Genomic DNA, 17,365 nt, shown 5'->3' with positions numbered 1-17,365 from the left:
AATTGCATATTATAAACCATCACCTCTCAATTTTTTAAATGCCACCCCATAAAGAAAAGCCATTGTAAAAAGACAACTCTTACTGGACTCTGCTGGGTCTCAAATCAGAAATGAATTTCATACAGAAGGAGCTTACAATAAAAAGCTTCTCTTCTTATCAAGGTGCATGTGAGATATACAGAGGTGTTACAGGAATATCCCAGCTGCTCACCAGCATTCTGATAGTCTTGATGATAGCAGCAATATTAACTGACACATGTCTAACTTCAGAATTAACAAAAAGCTTTATTAATAGCAACTCTGTTATTGATCAGTTATTTTTCAGTCATGTCCAACTTTTTGTGACTTCATTTGGCATTTTCTTGGCAGAGATACTAGAGGAGTTTGCCCTTTCCTTCTCTAGCTCATTTTACAGATGAGGAAACTGAGGTAAACAAAGTTAAGTGATTTGCTTAGGGTTACACAACTAGTCAGGGCCTCTGTTAAATTTAAACTCAGGAAGATGAGTCTTTCTGATTCCCAGGACTACTGGGCCACCTAGCTGCAATGAGGTAAGTGATATGAGCATTCATATACCCATTTTATAGATGAGGAAACTGAGGCTTAAGGAAATGAAATAACTTGCTCCTGTCTTATAACTAGTAGTTATTCTGTGTAAGCTTCAGAATTTCTGTAGAGCTTCAAGTCTATAAAACACATCTTCCTCACAGCAGCCCTGAGAAATGCTGTATGAATATTAATATCTTGATTTTACAAGTAAACTGTATGATTTGGATCCTGATCCAGTATTCCTTACACTGCCATTCTGCTGCACCAACTATTTACAGTACTTTTTTTTATTAAAAAATAATTACTGGATTGTCTTTTTCAAGGATATTATTAAGGTCTATCATTAATAGGGATTCCTAGGTAAATGATCATGAAACCCAATTTGTCCATTATGGAGCAACCCATGCCAAATCTCCCCAAATGTTTCCTCAGTGTGTGGCTCTAGATAAGTCATTTAACTTCAATCTGCCTCAGTTTCTTTATCTGTACAGTGAGAATAATAATAATACCCACCATAAAGGCCTAATATGAGGATCAAATGAAATAATAAATGTAAAGGGTCTTACAAACCTTAAGCCACTATGTAAATGCTAGAGTTGATAATTGTTCTTTGTTGCTGTTAACTCAGATTTGGGGGAAATAAAAATATTCTAAAGACGGGGCAAGAAGCAAATTTTCTTCTTGTCCTCTACCAAAGTCTCCACTTGCCAATTTGCTCAGTAATTATGAGATGATTTCCCATTACCTGCAGAGTCACCCCTTTACCAAAAGTCATTGACTACTTTCTATTTTTAACCTACTTGTAGAGCACATGACTATCTCTGACAATGGACTCCCTCTTTTCAAAACTGTTACTCCATCTCCTATATTTTACTTCCAACTTCTTCCTTAGGAATTTCTCTCCATTATGTTAATATCTTAGAACATAAGCAGTAATTTTACACAATGTTTTGTTATTCATTATTTAAAAAAAAACTACCTCGGTATAATCTTAGATCATCTGTCATTGATATCAAATAAATAAGTGTTAGCATTTCATAAAGACTCTCTGTCAGCAGAAGCAAAATTGCATACTTTCAATGTAATGCATTCTTTTCCTTGGTAATATTTTTATGTTCAACTGATTTACATACCCTTTCTACTATTTGCTTATTCAATTTCTTCTAAGCAAAATACATTTTTTTAGTAAATGTTTGTTTCTTAAAAAAATAGGCTTTTTATTGCTAAAGTATTTCATCTCTAAATATAGAAATATTTACAAATTTGACATGGTAATCAATTTAGTGGCAACTTAGCTACAGGAATCATTTGGAAGACAACAGTGACATCATCCCCTTTAATATGCTACAAGATTAATAAATCCTCTATGTTCCCAAACCTGAGTAAAATGAAAAGGCTGGGGACTTCACACAGGTATTTATTTGTGGCCAAATTCAGTTGAAACCATCCTGTATCAGGAATGATAATAATAATAATAGCAATTTTTACTATTCATAGTACTTCCCCATATATTATCTAAGTAATGACTAACATTTCCACAATCTGCTCAAGTATAAAATACTAAAGCAGACTTGTTCAGAAAATAGCAAGAAATAAAAATCTCATATTTCAGACCTGAGGACTTACACCTAAAATGACATCCTTTTAAAGTGCCTCAAAGATTACTTCCTCTTGCTATTTCTCCTCAGCATAAAACTACTTTATTTAATATAGATATTATTTTTCAAAGTAACAAAAGTAGCCTTTTTTAAAAAGCAGGAAATGCGATGACTTCCTACTGTATTTGTTTTACCTACATCAAAAATACTTATTTTCCTTTCATATATGGTGTAAAGAAATATTTCATTCTTCCTTCTTAGTTGGAATTGATGCTGTTATAACTGATTGTGTAATGAACCCAGAATATTATGAATTAGCTTGACCTTTAGGTAAATAATTTTGATAGAGGTAGTGCTCTGTGACTCTGAACTCTGTGGGTGGTGGAGCTTTGAAAATGTGAAGAATTTAAGAAATCTCGAAGACTAGTGGGAGGAAGAGGGTAGTCATGGAGAGCTTTAAAAGGTACAAAATCTTTGAAGAACAAAAGTAGAAAGAATGAGCCTGGTGGAGGGAAAAGGGGCAGGGGTAGCTCAGGGAGAGTAAAGTCATTGAAAAGACACACAAGAAATTTGGGGTTTTAGTATTTTCCTTCCTAACCTTACACTTTCAACATAACAGGATTTCTCAGGATGAGATTCCCCTGTTCTGTAACCCAACAGAGTTTTATTTTACCTTCTTTCCCTTTAATTGCTTGTCCTTCCAAAGGACTGGAAGGGTAGTTGCTCAGCATGCAAAGGGGTTCAAGGGCATCAAAAAATTTTGTTGATATCTTTTCTATCTTCTTCATTTCACAATAAATTCCTCCCCAATCCTCTACTTAGAGAATCCTTAATAAAAATGTGGGAAGAAAGGAAGAGCAAAAAACTACAAACACAAGTTTATCCAAGCTAACATACACATCAATCAAGTTCAACTGTGTGCGCAGGGATCCACATTACTTATACTCTCTCTGCTGCAAAGAGAGGGAGAGAGGGAAATACATTCTTGCATCTAAGAGGGAAACCTCCTAATATTGATAATTATTTCATGATAAGTCATCATGTAAAATGAAAGGATTAAAGCTTCCTGTGGACAGTGATTAATTATCACCCATATTTCTCCATGACTTTCAGGTGTGCATATCCCTTTCCTCACAAAGGATCCATTCCTCAATCCCTCATCATGTCTTTGAGGTGGTCTTGCTAGTACTCTTACCCACATTTTATAAAGGAAGAACTGGGGGCTCAGAGGGAGGAAACAGCTAGCTCAGTGCACAGAGGCAGGGGCATATTTCAGCTCTACTTGTTCAACTTCAAAGTCAGGACTCTTTGCCCTAGAGTAAATCCCATGTAATTTCTAGGTTATACCTTTCACGTGAAGGGCACCTTACTTTCAAGCTTTGTCTAGTGCCAATAATTGCCTTGTTCCAAGTGTTCAGAAGACATGTGAAGCTGTGTGAGGGAAAGGTCGTGACCACAGAGAGGTAGAGTTAGGGATTGCCATCCCAGGATCTTTGGGAGTCCGTGTCCTGGCCAGAGAGGTGAAATGACCCGAGTTAATGTAGCATCGGTGGACAAGGCAGAGGGCAACCAGAATCCTTTTTGCAGAGGTAGCAGGAAGGCCGGAATCCTGGAGAGAGATAACGAGGGAAAGCATTTCCTTCCTTCAATGGGAACCTGCCCGGGTTGTGGATACAGCTCTATAGCGGGTCTGCATGAAGAGTGAGCAGAAGTGATGACAAGTCGGGCTGACGTACAAAGAGACACAGCTGCTGGCAGCTGCAGACAGAGGAGTGCGAACCAAACCCAGACGGACGCAGAGTGCCGGCGCGGCTGAAATGGGCAGCTGGAGCAGCTCGCGCGCCGAGCACGGCCCTGGGATCCTGTGGGCCACCACTGTGGCTCCGTAGCATCCCCAAATGCAGAGCCGGCGTGGAGATGAGAGAGGAGACAAAGCCCAGCGGGACTGCGCTAAGGGAATCGTGAAGCCCTCGGAAGTCCGGCCGCCAAGCTGGCGGTGCCAAGGCTCCCTGGAGCTCTCCCTTACCTTACGGAATGGCCCCTGCCGAATACTCCACTCAATTCAATAAGCATTAAGTGCCTAACATAGGGAAAGCAGCGTGGCAACGAGACAGAGGGCTGGCCTCAGCGCTCAAATGCCCCCTTTGATTCTTTCAGGCAGTTTAGCCTCTCAGTCGGCGTAGAAAACTCTCAAAATGTAAGTTACAGGGCAGGGGCAGCTAGAAAGACAGAGCTGCGTACTGAGAGCTGCTCACGCCGGCGAAATAGCAGATCTGGCCCAGGAACCCCCTCGTCCCTATGCAAGGACGTGCACGTGCTTGGCAGCCAGGCGGCACAGGGCACTAGCCCTGGGTCAGGAAGATCCCGCGCAAAACCAACCTCAGACTGGCTGTGTGACCCCGAACACATCAGCTCACCCTGTTTGCCTCAGTTCCCCCGTCTGTAAAATGAGCTGGAGAAGGAAAGGGCAAACCGCTCCACCAGGAACGTGCGCCCCGAAAGGGTCGGGGAGAGTCAGCACAGCTACTAAACAGCAAAATGCACCTACATAAACATAGACACTGACACAGGCACGTGGGGACACACATGTTTGCAGTTTGACGTAGTAATAATGGTCAATGAACTTACAATCGGAACGGCCTAATAGGTCAGTTACCCCAGCGGCCCTGGTTCAGCCAAGGAAACGCCTGAACTCCCTTTCTGAGGCGTCAGACTCAGGGGGGAGAGTCTGAATCTGACAGGAGGACCCCAGGAGGTCTCACGGGTATGGTCCGTGGTTGGGATAATGCTCAGAGTCATAGGACAGATTTTCCCTCACCCTGTACAAGCCTGAGGGGCATTTCGCTTCAAGGATGGAAAAGTTTACATGAGCTATTTCTTATTTGGGCATTGATAGTACACGTTGATAGTACTTGACTATATTGATAAAGTGGAAAGAGCAGTCATTGGCTCACTATCAGAAGGGGATTCAAATCCTGACCTCTCCATATCTCACTTTCCTTAGCTATAAAATTAGGGAGTTGAGCCTGTATGGTCCTTTATGCCTCTAACTGTACAAACTCATGGTAATCTTATTTTGTTCCATTTCTTTTTAAGCTACAAATGAAGAGTCAAGGGAAGAAAATAATACATCATTTCACAGGTGGCTAAAAAAAAATTGTAGATTACGGTAGAATATTTTTGTGATTCTGTGCTTACTTTATGGGAAGTCTGATAACATTTGTTATTTAAGATTTCACTTGTGGCAACTGATAATTCCCCAGTGTGACTCAGAACCAAACACCTGCAAATTACTTAATTTCTAAAGTGAGATGGAGCATAACCATTACAATTGATATAATAACTGAAAACAAATGAAAGACCTTCCATAGAGATCCTTTCACCCAAATTTTCATATTATCTAAACAGGCCTGTCATTAAAGGATTGTAATAAGTTTGAATATTTTGCCTCAGTGAGAAGAGAAAGGTGGATTTGATGTTGATCAGCTTTAGCTATCTTTCTAGAAGGAAAGATTTCACTGATTTCCAATTATTATATTATATCATGCTTATATTTAGAGCTGTTATTAGTATGACACGACCGGGGCATTGCTCTAGAGTGCAAATATTTAGAGTCAAAGTGTTTCTTCCTCACAATGACTAATATCCATGTTTCCCCCTATATGAATTCTACAAAAATCTACAGGGTATCCCAAGGCCACTCCACTCGCAGGGTCTAGTCTCTTAATGCCAGTTTTTCTTCCATTCCCCCTTTAGAGGTATGTAATAGTATATCAAGGGGACTGATTCTACCCTCTCCTGACATACTTTGTTTATATTCAAACTGTATTTCCCTGGTTCTCTTACACCCCACCACCATCCTGAATGGAATTTGTCCCAGGTGCAAGAAGTCCTAGTTATGGTTTTGCTTATAGTTACTATGACAAAATTTAGCATTTGAATATTCCCTGATTATTTCGGTCTTCTCTCCCTAGCTAATTTGTAAGCTTCTGTTTGTAAGGGATGTTGACAACATACGTTTTTCCTTTATTTTTCACAGTACTGAGTATACCCAAACATTAAATAAATATTTTAAATTCATTGATATTTTATAGGTCCATATAAGATTTCACTTCTTATGAACTCAAAGAGTCATTCCTATGTTTATGGAGTTCAGCAAAAGTCTAAATTATAAAGCTTGCTAAAAAGCCCTGACCCTTAAAGGAGAGTTAAAGACATCTTTCAAAAAACCATTCCTGACAAAACCATAATAAAGGCAAAGCAATTTAGTATTTTCTTGAGAATTATCAGGGCTTTAAGCTGACCTGTCATCTTCAGCATGAAGACATAGAAGATAAGTTTGACTAAGTCATCATCTGTAAATTAAAGGACAAGCTTTTTATATAAAAAATAATGTGTTTGATTGCATAGCAATTCACCTCCAGCTACAATTTTACCAATTACTTTCTCTTGAGCCTTTTTCAAAAATGTTTCTCCTAAGCTCACCTAGTTTTCTCTCCTTCATAAGTAAATCATTTTAGTTAATTTTATATTACAGTGTCATTTATAGAATTTTCTTATTTCTTTCTAGCAGGTACAAACTAATTCAATACTGGAAAATTTTTTCTAACATTTTTCTCTTGAACTTTTTTCATTTATCACCATTTTTTTTTTTTGCATATCATTCTTTCTATGAAATTTTCTCCAGTCTTTTATCTTTTTTTCAGTCCTTTTGGCAGAATGCCTATCAACTGAAGTAGATGCATTATATACCAAGTCACAATTGTCGTGTATGTAGTATTTTAAGATTTACAAAGTATTTTCCCAGCAATAATCCCATGAGAGAAGTAGTCTTCCCAATTTAGAGATGAGAAAACCAAGGATCAGAGAAGGTAAATGACTTTCTCTTCACAGAGGCAATAAGGGTCGGAACCAAGATGGACAGACAGTTCAAAATAAGAACTCTTTTTTATTATGACATGCTACATCATAATAGAGGATGATACTTCGTTTTTCTGGCAGCTTTGAGGAATAAATTGTTTCACATTATTGAAGTTTATCCCATGATATGCCAAAACTATTATTTTAATTATCTTGAACATGGGAATTATATACTAAAATTCAGTACAAAATACTTGCTTTCTGATTTGCTAAAATAAAAAATATATTGAATGCAGCTTTAACTTCTTGAATTTTTTTTTCCCTCCATTTATTTCTTTTGTTCTGATTGCTACCTGGTCTCTACTTCTATTTCTTTTGTTCTGATAGCTAACAAGCATCTGATCTCTACAATTAATTTTGTTTACATTATTTTGATGCTCATCTCCTTAAGAGATTCCCTCCATCCCTTCTTTTTTATCTATTATTCCAAATTACTTGAATTACTTTAAATTATTAGTCTTTTAAATTTTATTTTAAAATTCTTTCTCCACTTTTGAACCTTACTTTTCCCCAACATATAACTGTGATTCAAAATCTTGCCTCTCTTTCTCTCAAACTTTTAGTATAAGAGATATTTTTTAGGTACTCTTTTCCAAGGAGTTTTTCTTTAGTTTGTCCTCCTCTATAAGGATATCTCCTTCTTATCTATTCTGAAGTCTCTTTTCTCATTCATGATGTTGATATATAGATAAATAAATAGGTAGATAGATAGTGAATGTGCAAATTAGGGGTCTCTTCTGATCTTCCTCCTTGCCCCAATCAACTTGAGCAACTTTTCATTTTGTTATCCCCTCCCTTTAAATATAGTGATTTACTTCTAGGGGAATTGGCCATGGAATATTAATTTAATCTTATTCCTTTAATTCCTAAACTGTTAAGTTTCCTTCAACTATTTTTGCTCCTTAGATGCTTTTTGTCACTTGTTGATTTCTTTCTATTCATTCTTGTACTCATCATCCAATTTCTTTTTTTTTAAGTGATAATTTGGAAACAAAAAAAATCAACTTATTACATAATCCTATCTGATTATTATATTTACCAATTTTTTTTGTGTTTCTTCTATTTGAAGTTTTTAAGAGGCAACATATAATGGTTGGATTGAATTGCACTTCAGGCCTTTATTAATTATATAGTTCTAGGTAATTCACTTACCTTACGCAGGCTGTTTCTAAATTTATAAAATTAGGGGAATGGAATCCTGGATATCTAAGATCACTATGATACTTTTTTTCATTGATGATTAGGCTCAGAATTACAGGATTGTTTTGGCAGGGGGTAGGGAGTGGGGAGTGGGATTGTCAGGGTGAGGAATGTGGGGAAGAAGGAGGGAAGGTTGTTATATCATGAGTTCTTTTCCTCTTTGTAATATACTAGAATAGAAGATACTATTCCATTCTTTTCACAGATTGCTCATAGCTAAAGAGTGGTCTTAGATTTCTCAAACTGTTATTTCATAGCAGAAAATTTTGCCCCAGATATGTTGTTTGACATTGATATTCTATAATTTAACAGCTATATGCCTTGGGTTTTTAAGCATGTTTTTTTTTTTTTGTTGTTGTTGTTGTTTTGTTTTTGTTGTTTTGATTTTTGTTTTTTCTGGCAGTGACCTGTAGATTTACTCAATAATAATTTTATTGTTTGTGTTCAAAAGGTCAGATATTTTTCTTATACTTTTGCCTTCACTATGATATTCATTTTAAAAATATATCTGTTTTTCTGTGAGACTGATGATCTTTAAGTTATTCCTGTATGACATTTTCAAAATCACGCACTTCAGCATTTTCATTGTGGGGATTTTGTCTTCATTTAAATTTGCTATTCTTTGTTTTCCTTCTATCAAATTTGTAGCACTTCTATATTTTTGAGTTCCACTTAGATCATTCTCCTTTTCATAACTTCTAACATTTTGGAGAATTTTTCTTATGTGAATTTATGTCTACTTTGTTGTTTGGCTTCAACAATTCATATTTGAGAGCTCTCATTTCCAACTTAATTTTCATCCTAATGTCTTGCTTAAATTATACTTCTTAGAACCATTCTGGTATCTCTTGTTGCTATGCCATGACTTCAGAGGAATTATTAGAATTTTGCTCTTCATTGAAAGTGTTTGGTTTATTTACTTCATATAATATTACTTAAACTAATATGTCTTTTAAAATTATTTTCTCATTTTTCATTTTACTTTTTACTTTCATGTTATGACCTTCACTGATGATTTATCTTCTTGGAATTATACTTTCTTAAACTTTGTGTCTTTTAATTTTTTTCCCCTCTAGTCCTAGTGTCTTGTCTTTTTTACTTTCTTACTCACCCTTTTGTTTCGATTCATCCCTTCTTTTTCCCTGCTGTGGCCTGCTTTCTCTTGTACAATTTCTGAAGCTAACATGCTCAACCTCTTCATTTGGGGACTATGAGAGCCAAGATGTTTCCCTGCCCAGAGTAAATTCTGTGGGGAAAAGACTGTAACTAGGTTTTTAGTCCTCTTGTCCTAACTGGTTCTGTCTTGTTATATTTTCCACTCCCCTACTTTATCCTTGACAATTGTGCGTTTTCTGTTATATTGGGGCAAAGCAGAATCAGTGTTTTCTTTTTCTTCTTCTCAGATGTTGAAGTGCTTTGCAGACTGAGTCCCCCCAATGAAAAAGCTTGGGATCCTGAAATACAAATCTGGGAGGTCAGACTGACCCTACCCTGCACAAGGGTATATTGGGGATAGGGTATAAAAGCTTTAAGTATTTAATATTGCCAATATTATTGCATTAGGTTTATACCTTGTATGATGCATCTATTATATTATGTATTCAGTTTTAATTATTCCATATTTGGCATATATTTTCTTTTTTTGAATATTAGATTGAAGAAATATGAGGAATATATTTATTTCATCATCTTGGTAACCATGTGACCAGAATTATCTCTATAAACATCACCTAAAGTAGCTAATAATAGGAAACTTGATTATGAAATAATCAAACTAATTTTCATGTGTTATTTGTTCTATTAATTGGCAAACATTGATCAGTTTTCAAGCAAATGTCATTAGGTTGACAAACAAGTACTCTTTTGTGTATCATGTTCCTCTTTGACAGTGTAGTAAACCCAAAAATAGACAAAATAAAATATACAAGACTACATAACAACTCAATTACATTGACATATAGTTTTCATATTATATATTTTAAAAATTACATATTTTAGGTCTAGGTCTCAGCTTCTGGTCTAGGATTATTTGTTGCTACATTAAGTATTCACAGAATGCTGTGCTTTGGGAGTTCATGTATCCTTTTCTAATAATTTCCTTTATCTTTCCTGATTGTGGCACAATTTAACTTGTTTGATAACATTCTCCTGTTGGTAAAGAAGTCAAATTAATCATAAAATCTCAGAGTTGTAAAGGAACTTGAAGATCATCTAATCCAACCAGTAACTGAGCAGGATTTTAATCTCCAGGCCCTTGATATTGTTGGAAACAAAATCCTGAACCCCAAAAGGCACAGTAAATAAACAAACTCAAGGTGTGTGAAGCAGTATAAATTTTTATTATGTTCCTGCAGGAAGCAGGCACAATGCTGGAGAAGAGCTCATACACACTTTTCAGAAGCAACATCAGCTTTTTTAAAATCCCTAACCCTGACTGCAAAGTCCCTCCTGCATCTTTCCATTGGCAGGGGAGATAAGATCAACTTTTCCTGATCCTTCTACAACATACATCCCTTAATGTCCCCTCTCCCATTATATACATTGCATGATCATTAAAATGAGCCTTAGCTCCTCCTGGAGAGGAGAAGTTAATATTTGTGAAACAATTACGCATGTGTATTCTAGCTTAGCTCTGTCGTTGTCCTTTTAACTTTTTTTTTTTTAATTACTCAAGTAGTTTTGTCCAGTTTTACCTAGTTTCAACTGGTTTCAGGAGTTCTCTTGCTCCCATCTTCTGAACTACTTCTAGTTCCAGATTTCCTGTTCCTCCTCTATAGGAACGTGACTATTTATTGTTCTCACAATAGCAAATATTATATCCTTCCTATTACCTCTATCTAGCTAAACATCTAAAGTTTCTCTAATTGATGTACTATGACATAATCTAAAGCACCCCTCCAACATCCTGATGACCCCTCTTCATATGCACTTGAACTATATAGTTCCAAAATGTAGTATTCAGATCTGAAAATCATATTCCAAATATCATATGAACATATTTGGGGAGGGGGTAATTTGGGGCCCTTAACATCATACGGTTGCCCCATTAATCTTGTAGGCTACCAAAATCTTTAGATCATTTCCAAAATAACTGTTGCCTATCCTGTCCTATCTCATACTTATAAAATTAATTTATTTGAACTCGAGGACTCTACATTTATCTATTAAAATTTCATCTTATAATTTTGGGTCGATTTTTCTAGCCTGTCCAAATCTTCTTGATTCCTGTCTATAATCACTTGACTTTTTCTACTAACTTAATGTTACCTTCATATCTCTTAAGTATGTCATCTTTTCAAATGGTTGATAAAAATCATGTTGTGACCAACTCTACTCTTGAAACCCCATTAATTACTAATTATTTTGGGGGTCTGAGCATTCAAACAGTTCTAAATCAACTTAAATTTACCCACATTCCTTTATTTTATCTAAAAGTATGCCATAAAAAATACTTACCTATTTTTCTTAAGTTTACATAAGGGCATCTATATTCCCATGATCTTAAAGTCTAGTATTCTATTAAAGAGAAAACAAGCTCAGTTTGTCATGGTCCTATCATAGACTTTAGGTACTTTCAGGGTTTGAGAAACAGAAATCTGTCACTCAGACGCTTAGCACAGATGCCAGTTATTTAACAGGGGAAAAAAGGGGGGGAAAGGAGGAAAACATTTATAGAGTTGGAAGTCATAACGTCTGAAGACGGAGTTAGCATCCTAGATGCCTTAGAATCAGCCAGAGTCAGGATAAATAAAAGTCCTTGGTCTTAATTCTTGGTCTTTAGGGGTAGGAGTGAATTGGATGGATGCAGGATCTCCACAACCTCTCCTCTTCATCTCCTGCCTAGATGTCACCCTGGCTAGTCTTACTCCACCCCCTAGTCCCTCCTACAATTTTCTGTATACACCAATTATCGAGCCAGCACAGAATGGTGGGAAGGGCCATTTTCCAAGCATATGCTAATAGAGTATTGTCCAGTCAGTAATTAGCCTTAAATGCTGAGTTGTCCAACCTTAGCGCATTAACTCAAGAGTTTCAACCCCTTACAATAACCACCTTGTTGTCCCACCCAGGCCCCTGAATGCTGATCTCTGGGGTACAAAGTATACAGCTATGACCAGAAAAGAAATATCTTTACTTTTCTAGTCAGAGGCCCAGATTGAGTGATCTGCTTCTTCCTCTGGTGCTAACACCTATTGTAACTTCACTGGAGGAAAAAGTGTCCACAGTAATACTGCCCCTAGTTCAAGTTACTTGTTTTATTTATTGCAAGGCAATTAGAGTTAAGGGACTTTGCCCAGGGTCACACAGCTGGTGTCAACTCTCCAAGGCCAAATTTGAACTCAGGTCCTCCTGACTACAGGGCCCGTGCTCTAGCCACTATACCACCCAGCTGCTTGTCACAGTAGTAATTCCTCAGTGTCCTAGGCCGGTGGAAGGAATGGGTTTCTTCCCTGCTTTTAGTCAAATAGAGACATACAACATTCAATAACATTAGGATATACATATATTAAGATATAATATAAAACCAACTTTATATAATATCTTTAACAAAATATGTACTAGATAGTAATAGATATAATAGAATACAAAACTAATTAGAGAATTGCAAATACATATACATAAAAGAATGTGGAAATCAATCACTGTTACAAAATAGGCATAGTCTGTAGGAGAAAGAAGACAGATTATATTCCAAGCAAAGCTTAGCTGGTCACTTCTTGACAAAAAGAGGCACCAATAGATCTTTTCATGATCTAAGTACATGATTTTGCTCCAATGAGAGTGAATATAAATAAATATAATATATTAATATTAGTATAATACAATATTAATATATAATAATATAAATAGAAAGTATGTAATTTTCAGAGTATTCTGAATTAAGCCATTTGCCTTTCTCTAATCCTATAGACTCCCTTCCTATTCTTCACAATTTCAGTTTCAATCACCTTGAGTAAAGATTTATTAAGCATCCCCTGTGTTCAAAGCTCTATTCTTGACATTGAGGAAATAAAATTAAAAACAAAATAGTTCTTGCCCGCACAAAACCTATATTCTACTGAGTTCAACTTGGACCACCATCTGTAAATATGAAGTAATTTGAGAATGAAGAGGGCCTAATAAATGGAGCCGGGGGAGAAGCAGGACATTAATGGAAGGCTTCATGAAAGATGTTATGACTTAGCTGAGCCTTGATGGTTTCTGACAGATGAAGGTGAGGAAAGAATGTATCCTAAGAGTAGCAGTTAGTTTCTGGGACTCCCTGAAGGTGGAAGATAGTATGTGGAGTTCAAACAACAAGCAGCAGCTAGTTTGGCTTAAATATAGAGTATGTGAAAGGGAGTAATGTACAATAAGTTGGAAGTGTTGATAGGATCTGTAATGTAAAGGGTCTTAAATGTCAGGCAGTGAAGTTTTTATTTTATACCATGGGTTTTAACTTATCTTTCTTTGAACCACTTGAAATTATCTCTTTAAAAAACTGAGATTAGTGTCAGACTATGCCTTGCCTTCTTTATCATGTATTTTAAGATAGAATGGACACTTTCCTCCCAGGGTTTCCATCATTATTAATTCAGCAACTATTTCCTCCTTATTGATCCAAATTGTGTCCACAATAGCAATTCTCTGTCACTTCCTTCCCCTTTTGAAGAATAGTCCATTTGGGTAAGGGTCTTTCCAATGAGCAAAGTCCTTGACCTCTTAAACATATATTCCAGATAATCAAATTTTCCAGGTAAATGATTTTTGAGTGAATAGGCATTTCTACATAGACTATAAATTATTTTCTTAAGTTAGGAATCCCATCAATGAAATCACAGTTCTAATTCAAATTATGCTTTTTCTTATACTGAAACAACAAATTATCTTAAATCTTATTGAGCTTTATGTGTAAGAATTCAGTAAATTTATGACCTTGTTTAAAGAAATAAGAATTATTTCTCTAAACCATCTCTGCCAAATATCATAATCATAACAAAAGAGATAATAACTATTATGGTATAATAGTATAATGTTTTATATAATACATATATTAATGATAACCATTATTGTTGTTGTTATATCTAGCATAATTATAATGCTTTTAGATTTTCAAAGCACTTTACAAATATTATCTCATTTGATTCTCACAACAATCTTATTGCTATCATAGAAAATCAACATTTTTTTCATCTTTTGCTACAAGTAAAGGGAATGATTTTAAGGTTCTGCACAATATTATGGTACAGTCTGTGTTGCTGTTGTGGTCCCCAGTGTTTGAATGTGGTCCCAAGTTTCTTTGGTCACTCTTATAGAACAGTGTATGGTTAATTCCTCCCCAGGGGTCTTATTTTGGATTCATAAACGCAGATGGGAGGCCAACCTTGGTGTCCCATGAGCTGCTTCACTTTCAGGCAGGCATTGAGCATATCACTAATTAAGGAGTATGACAGTGTAGGTGAGAGTCTTCTCCTTTCTATCACAGTCTTTATCATTGCATCTCCAAGAATTGGTTTGATATTATGTTGTATTTATTTTTGTAATTTGACATTATTGTCAACAACAATAATAATACATTTGTTAGTATTTTATAGTTTACAGAAAGCTGTCCTATAAAAGTTCTAAAATTCCTATTTAGAATTCACTTTCATTTAACCAAATCTTATTCTTTCTTTAAAGTCTACTTCAATCCTGTCTTCTTCATAAAATCCTAGATTACTATTTCATCCTCTATCTCCAAACTCTTTTAGCATTTAATATCAGCCTTAGATCATAAACTACTTTGGATTATTATTTTTTCATGTTTGTACATCTTGTCATCTAGTTTGGACCATTAATTTCTACAGGGCAGAGATCATGCCTCAAATTTTTTTAAATTGGTGGAAAGAAAGAGTATTTCAGAGTATTATTTATAAAATTTGTTTTCCAGAAAGAACTCTAGAAAGCCTACCTAGAATCCTTCCTTCTTCCCACCTATGCAAACCCCAACCCTCTTTAAAAATCTTCCTCAAACCCAACTTTTCTAACTTTTATAATACACAACATAGTACTGTGTATAGGGGAGATGCTAGAGTAATTTTTAAAATAAGTTTATGCACATTATCCATTCAGTAAACAGATTGAAACAGCTACTGTGTATGAGATATAGTCCCTGATTGAATGAATGGATGAATGAAGGAATGTCATTGAACTCCTTCAAGAAGTATTTCTTGAGTATTTCTCTATGTTTAGTACTAGAGGAATAAAGAAACAAATTAACAAGCTGTGCATATCACCTATGAAAACTTACATGAGAAAAGTTTGTTAAAGAGATCTAAAATTTATATGATCAAAAATAAGATGAGCCAGTTATTATTAAGAGTGAGAAATAGTAGACAGCCAAAATAACGCATTGGCACCTCAGAAACATTAAATTAACAAAGCATGTGTTGTGTAGATTCCATACAAAACATTTATGGGAAAATGTGGGCAAGATCACACAGGATCAGAATACACAGAGAGTTGTAGCAGAATCTTAGAAGGAGACCCTATCATTTCTAGAAATTTCAAACTACAAAAGTAATGAGATAATCCCTCTTGAACTGATTTTCTAACAAAACATTAATGTGTTTGTTAATCCAAATTGCTTCTATTCTTCCTTAGCAAGGACATTTTTCATTTGCCATTTCCCTCCATTTTTTAAAGGCTCATTGAAATGATCAAGCTTTTAGACTTAGACATGTGATTATACATTTCTGTCAAGAATTTAGGTCTCAAAATATTATCCTTTTCTTCATGATGAGGATACTACACAGTAAAGGAAACTGGCACTATATACTTAACTTGGTCAGCTTCTTCAGGAAATGCAGACATGGTGACCCAGAACGTTGATTAGCTGCTAGTTTCTTTCAACTTGATGTTCATGGTGTCAACAAGTTACATAGTTTAAGGGAATTTCTTATTCACTATATATTCATCAGAGATATGTAATTTTTTTCTTCATTTTTAATTTGGCTTCAGCTGTTACTACTTCAGTAATTTTAATTTTGTTATGTTGAAGGTGAGACCAATTTATGTTGGAAAATAATAGAAAATCCAATACAGGAGAAGTAGAATAAATATTTTTATCCTAGCATGTTCTTTACCTTGGGCTTAATCAGAAATCTAAGGGAGATTAGTTTACTGAAGTGCTCAAATAGAAATGAGGCCTTTTTTTGGTTTAAAAACAATTCATGATTAAAGGAAAAAAACAAGAAGATAGCTCAACCTGAATTTTTTATTGCTATTATATTAAAGTTTCAGTCTATAGTAGAATACCATGTAAGTAATATACATAGGTTAGATGATATTGTGTATCTTAGGTAGCTCTAACCATGTAGCAGTTTAATAAATTTAAAAGGATAATGAGTACATTATTAATTAAGGAATCAAGTGTAATTATGGCTTCTTGCTCTGACCTGTGTGGGTCAGCAGTAATTGATGTCTGGGAAAGATTCAAAAACTAGTTAGTAAATGGAATGGGTCAAGCCCAGATAACCCCTTCAAGTTTCACTGCTGGAGAACATTTAGATAAGATGCAGCAACACAGAACAGTCATATTCCAGAGTTTTGCTCCCACGTTTTTAAAATGTAAAGACTAAAGACTACACTTGGAATGGTTGTGGTTTTTTCCTATTTTAATTTGGGAGCTCACAAGTCCAGTGGCTAATGAAAAGTATACAGTTGGGGTTTACCACCCATTTTCTAGTAAATCAAAAGGAAAGTCTTTCCTAAGAGCAACACTTATCCTTAGAATTTGTGCATTTTAATTGCATTTCAGATTTATAGCATTTCTCATGAGTTTACTATGTCAGCCAGCATTTAAACTATATTTTCTATTTGAATCTTACTCCCCAAATCTCCATTATCCAAAAGAAAAGAAGCATCCTATAACTGTATAACCTCTCATCTGTCAATAAATCCAACAACTCTGTTACTTAAAAATAAATATGGTAATTTTAATGAGCAACTCTATATGGTTAGTGTCATGTTTTCTGCTTGCCCGAGTATGAAAAATTTTGCATTAAATCATATCTCCCATTTTTTTTCTGTGTGTATATGGTTGTACTACTGTTGTACTACTAAAATCTTGGTGTAAA

At 35.4% G+C, this 17,365-nt stretch overlaps 1 protein-coding gene across 1 annotated transcript in view; it reads left to right on the top strand.

Annotated features, from left to right (window-relative positions):
- The window catches only part of SDK1 (sidekick cell adhesion molecule 1), a 400,458-nt gene that overhangs the window by 36,611 nt on the left and 346,482 nt on the right, over positions 1–17,365 (top strand). The gene's annotated exons all lie outside the window — the stretch shown is intronic.

This window comes from Antechinus flavipes, chromosome 1, assembly GCF_016432865.1.
Source record: "Antechinus flavipes isolate AdamAnt ecotype Samford, QLD, Australia chromosome 1, AdamAnt_v2, whole genome shotgun sequence".
Classification (NCBI taxonomy): domain Eukaryota; kingdom Metazoa; phylum Chordata; class Mammalia; order Dasyuromorphia; family Dasyuridae; genus Antechinus; species Antechinus flavipes.
The sequence above is the reverse complement of the archived record's forward strand: the minus strand, read 5'-3'. Positions and strand labels throughout refer to the sequence as shown.